The sequence below is a fragment of the Scyliorhinus torazame genome, chromosome 15, assembly GCF_047496885.1.
Source record: "Scyliorhinus torazame isolate Kashiwa2021f chromosome 15, sScyTor2.1, whole genome shotgun sequence".
Lineage (NCBI taxonomy): Eukaryota > Metazoa > Chordata > Chondrichthyes > Carcharhiniformes > Scyliorhinidae > Scyliorhinus > Scyliorhinus torazame.
The window spans coordinates 66,984,706-66,990,705 of NC_092721.1; positions in this window are offsets into that span (position 1 = coordinate 66,984,706).

The following is a 6,000-nucleotide window of genomic DNA, read 5'->3' on the forward strand; positions in this document are numbered from 1 at the left end:
TGAAGGGAATTTTCCATTGGAAACTAAAACTTCCTGGGCAATTGCCAAGATGATAAGCACATCTGTGCTTCCACAGGGTTCTGATGTGCATCTTGGTTCATTTGTCCAGTCTCTGACAATCTGAAGACCTGGGGCTTCATTCTCCGCCGGCGGGAGTCTCCATTTTGCCGGCGCCCGGGGGTTTCTTGACGGCGTGGGGCTGCCCCACAATGGGAAACCCCATTGACCGGCCGGTGTAACGGAGCATCCCGCCGGCGGGTCGAGGCTGAAATGTGGCGGGGCGGGATGGAGAATTTCCCTCCAGATCTGTGTCAATATGAGTGATCGATTTGGGAAATCTAGTCTGTTAAATAGTACAACACTCCCAAATCACTTCACAGGAATACAAATTGACAAAAATTAACCATGAGCAGAGCAAAGACTACTCAAGTGTGCTCATCGGAAACGTAAACTTCGACTTGCACTCAGACAGATATTTTGACTGTCACCAAAATCAGCAATCTTCTTGCTTACTGATCAATGAGCATTCACAGACGCAGAGAAAGACGGCACACATAAGCTATGTTGCAGCGCTGGAGGTGGGCAGCAATAATTTGTTTACCAGCTGGAACCAGCATGGTGCACCGACTAACAGGTATAAGTGTCATCAGCTTCGTTCCACATGAATTTCTCTTGCCTCTTGATGCTGAGGTGACTGCAAGCAAGTAGAGGCACATCAGCTAATCTGAGCTGTCACTTACTTGGGGTGAAGGGGAGGAAACGCTGTTCAGAACAGTTTTGGGGTTTAATGAAATGTAAAATCAGAATGACACCTAACATGTGCATATAATGGTTTTTGGTGGTGAAAGAAATAACAGTTTCCTTCAGTGCAGTAAAAAGGGTTGTTATTATCTGAAAGCAATCCAGCAAATGGCTGGAATGCAGATTTTGACCATATTTGGTAGCTGGCCGTATGTGATGATTGAAGAATTCCAAGAAAATGCAATGAAGCATGCATTACTAACATATTTTCTGCATGAGGAGAAGAGGATAAGTGCTGGAAAATGCACTTTACTTGCTGAAGCAACTACGGGCGTTAACGTTTCAACTTACAGCTATGTCAAAGTTATCTACTCTGGATTGCGAGGGAAAGTGCATTCACACTGCTTTTATGTAAAGACATCTTAACTATTTAAGCCTTCGCTGAGCATGAACATGGATATTTGTTCTGAAAATATGAGATTGCTCTAACTAGCTAAAACTACTGTCTATCATCAGTCAATCGCCTGCATGCACGAGCTCCATCATGAAACCCAACAAGGTGTGGAAAAATGAAGCTTCACACTGGAATTTGTCTCTCAGTCGACTGCAAGCCCGCTGGGTTTACTTAGTGATCAAAGTTCTGAGGGTTACAAGAACAATGTGCATCCGAAAAACGCTGATAGAATTACGAAGAGTGTTTAAATTGATAGAATTACAACAGGAGGAAGTGTTTGACTGCCGTTCCTCACCTGGAAAGTTGGTGACTGGCAGCTGAAATTCTGCTGCAGACTTATGGATCCATTTGCCCACCTGAATCGACTTTTAGGCTGGCCTTTAAACGGACGCCAAACAGTCCTGCGTGAAACCGATGGGAGTCTGTTTAGTTATATAAATCAGACTCCTACTTCCAGCCAGGTAGTGCCACCTGGGCACTCTGTCAAGGTGGCACTACCAGTGTGCCTGTTTGCCTGCCAGGGTTCCCGAGTAGCAGTGTCAAGGTGCCAGGCTGACAGTGTCAATGTGCACAGGTGGCAGCAGGAGTGTCAGGGCACAACCCTGTCCAGAACACCACCACCCAGGCGGCTCCGATGGCATGGGAACCCCCTCCAGAGGCCATTATGCCTGGTCCATGTTTGTGTGGACCAGTGCTAAATGGCGCCATGACAGGATCTCCCAGGTGCAGCCGTTAGTTCCCGGGCCTTAGGAGAATTCGACGGCGACATATTTAGGTGAGCCGAACTGCTCAATTAAATATGTAAATTTGGATCCCGCCCAGTGAGGGTGGGAACCAGATCACGACGTCTCGCAAAATTTCATTAGATCTCGAGAGCTGTTCGGGCCTGGATCGGGCGCGATGAGGCCGCTCGATTGTGCCCCTTGTGAAGGACGCATGGGCCAATGATGTGTCAGCAAGTTAACAGCTCAGCAGAAATTGTGCATTGAAATTGAAAACCAGTCAGCACTATAAAGGGGGGAGCCAGCAGGGTGATTGCTCCATCAGCAGAGTCTTGTCAGTGAGGAGTTATTGATGTGAAACAGCTGATGCTGCAAGCAGGCTACTGCAATAAAGGGAAACCCTGGACGTGAGGTCCACGTATTCAGTGATCAGCTGGAGCATGGAAAAAACGCAATTTGGCATTCACCACATCTAGTCACAGGGTTTGGGACAACACAGACAGGTTAGCCAAAAGGCAGGAGGCAGAAAAGATGCTGTTCTTCCCAGAGGGCTTTTGGAACAGGGTTAACTTTATTGACGGCTTGCAGCAATAATGCCACAGAATGCTGTGCCTCTCGCGTTGGGTGGTTTTGAACATCCATGCACAATTGGATGAGAACCATAGCCTCCAAGGAGCTGAGAGACATCTGAGGTCGGAGCCAGTGAAGGTCACAGTTACCCTAAATTTCTATGCTTCCAGCTCCTTTGAGGCATTGGCTGCAGACATTTTCAGAGTCTTGGAATTGACCGCACATATCTGCCTGAGACAGTTGGCAGATGGCTTGTATGTCAGTGCATTGCATTTTCAACATGTGCATCCAGCCAGACCTAGGGGGCTACAGGATTTGACTCAATGGCAGGATTCCCTCAGCTGCAGGGAGTGGTAAGCTGCATGAACCCATATGGCTTTTAAGCTGTTATTGGAGTAGCCAGGAGCTTAATCAAACGGGGGTCCACTCCCTCAGTTTGTATCTTATTTGCAATCATTGCAAAAGTTCAGTGCAAATGAACAAAGTTCACTGGCAGCTGTCACAATTTTCATCCTGAGATAGTCTAAACTGTTCACCCAATCACCTGGCCTCCATGGATGGATCCTGGGTGACAAGGGATATCCTTTGAAGGCTTTGTGCATGTCTCTCAATAACAGAGGTAGAGGAATAATACAACCAATACCATAGCTACATGAGGGCAACCATTCAAACAGGGCCTTTATTAGTCTGGGGAAACCCTCCAATTTGCGCCTTTAAGGGCATCGTGCACCATAGTGGTGTAAAGAGGAAAGGAACTGCAGTGACGTGAAAACCGTGAGGGCTTGGTATCCTTGGAGGAGGAGGTTGAAGAGGACGAACACATGGATTAGCCAGCCAGTCCTTGCTGAGATGCCACCACGACATCATTTAGACATACGAATAAGGAGCAGGAGTAGACCATTCAGCTCCTCAAACCTGATCCACCACTTTATAAGATGATAGCTGATCTGATAGTAACATCACGTCTGCAGCCTGCCTTCCCAAAATAACCCATCACCCAGTTACTTACTAAGAACCTATGTGCCTCTGCCTTAAAAATATTCAAATCTCTGCTTCCACCACCAGTTCCAAACACTCACAACCATCTGAGAGCAAATATTTTGACTCAACTCCATTTTAAATGGGCGACCTCTTAGTTTTAAACAATGACCCCCTCGGTCTAGGTTCTCCCACAAGAGGAAACATCCTCTCCACATCCACCCTGTCACGACCTCTCAGGATCTTAGATATTTCAATCAAAGTTGCCTCTTCTAAATTCCAGTGGATACAATCCGAACCTGTCCAACCTTTCCTCAATAGACAACCCACCCATTCCAGTTATTAGCCTGGTAAACCTTCTCTGAACTCCTTTCAATGAATTTACATCCTTCCTTAAATGAGATAACCAATATTGTACACAGTACTCCAGATGTCGCCTCACTAATGCCCTGTACAACTGTGGCATAACCTCCCGACTTTTGTATTTAATTCCACTCACAATAAATGATAACATTCTATTAGATTTCCTAATTACTTGCTGTACCTGCATACTAGACTTTAGTGTTTTGTGCACTAAGACACCCAGGTCCCTCTGCACCTCAGAGCTCTGCAATCTCTCACCATTTAGATAATGGGTGGGATTCTCCAGCCTCCCAGCCACGTGTTTCTTGTGCTGTTGGCGAGCAGCAAGAGGCCCACAGAGACAGAAAAAAATGTTTCAATTCAGTTGGAAGAACATGACCCAAAAGGAAACACCAGTGCACAGTGTAGCGCACAAAGACTCCGTGAGACGAATAGAGTGAAGTCGATGAGGCTTTATTAAGCGTGTCTGTTCCCCCGCAGCTCGATAGTAAACTGGCCTGCGGGGGAAGACTCCGGCTTCTTATACTCCGCCTTCAGGGCGGAGCTTGAGGTCAACGGCCAACCAGGACCCGGGATCTGTCAGCCAATGACATTAGGGCTTCCAGTCCCACATGACCCCCAATACATACTACCACATTCACCCCTTGTCAAAAATGAACCTGGCAGGGTGATGCTTCGTATGGTGGTAAGGGTTTACAGGGCTGGTCCTGGGAGGACAAAACATTCACATGGCAATACAGTATTGGACAATTTTGTCCTGTTGCAACTATTTACAGGGGGTATAGGAAGAAAAGCAAAATGTTCTTGTGAACAGTCCATATTTGTTTTACATCGACGCCACGAATCGGTCGGGCGGTCTGGTCGTCCGTGTCGATCGCCTCGGCCCCGGCGGTGGTGGTGGTGCTTGTACCAGTGTTGTCGCCTCCAGGAGCCATACGGTTTCAGCTCGGGCTTGATTCTTGGTCGGTGCTGAGGGGAGGGGAACCGATCCTCCTGAGAAGGGGGCGGTCGCAGTTTGCGGCGGTAGCAGGAAGGGGGGGGTTGGGTTGATGGTGTCGGGGGGGGGTGCGTGTTGCCGGCGGGCGCCAGATCCCGCAGGGAGACCGTGTCCTGTCGGCCGTCGGGGTACTCCACGTAGGCGTACTGGGGGTTCGCGTGGAGGAGGTGAACCCTTTCGACCAACGGGTCCGCCTTATGTGCCCGCACATGCTTTCGGAGCAGGATGGGTCCTGGGGCCGCCAGCCAGGTCGGCAGCGACGTTCCAGAGGAGGACCTCCTAGGGAAGACAAGGAGACGCTCATGAGGCGTTTGGTTAGTGCTCGTACATAATAACGACCGGATGGTATGGAGAGCGTCCGGGAGGACCTCCTGCCACCGTGAAACTGGGAGGTCCCTGGACCGTAGGGCCAGTAGGACGGCCTTCCAGACCGTGCCGTTCTCCCTTTCTACTTGCCCGTTCCCCCGGGGGTTGTAGCTGGTCATCCTGCTTGAGGCTATGCCCTTGCTGAGCAGGAACTGGCGCAGCTCGTCACTCATGAAAGAGGACCCCCTGTCGCTGTGGACGTATGTGGGGTAACCGAACAGTGTGACGATGCTGTTCAGGGCTTTAATGACTGTGGCCGCGGTCATGTCAGAACAGGGAATGGCAAAAGGGAAGCGGGAGTATTCGTCCACTACATTAAGAAAATATGCGTTGCGGTCGGTGGAGGGGAGGGGCCCTTTGAAATCGAGACTGAGGCGTTCAAAGGGGCGGGAAGCCTTAATCAGGTGCGCTCCATCTGGCCTGAAAAAATGCGGCTTGCATTCCGCGCAGATGTGGCAGTCCCTTGTGACTGTACGGACCTCCTCTAAAGAGTATGGGAGATTGCGGGACTTGATGAAGTGGTAAAACCGAGTGACCCCTGGGTGGCAGAGGTCCTCGTGGAGGGTTTGGAGGCGGTTAATTTGTGCGTTGGCACATGTGCCGCGGGATAGGGCATCCGACGGCTCGTTCAGCTTTCCGGGACGATACAAAATCTCATAGTTGAAGGTGGAGAGCTCGATCCTCCACCTTAAGATTTTGTCGTTTTGATTTTGCCCCGCTGTGCACTATCGAACATGAAGGCGACCGACCGTTGGTCCGTGAGGAGAGTGAATCTCCTGCCGGCCAGGTAATGCCTCCAATGTCGCACA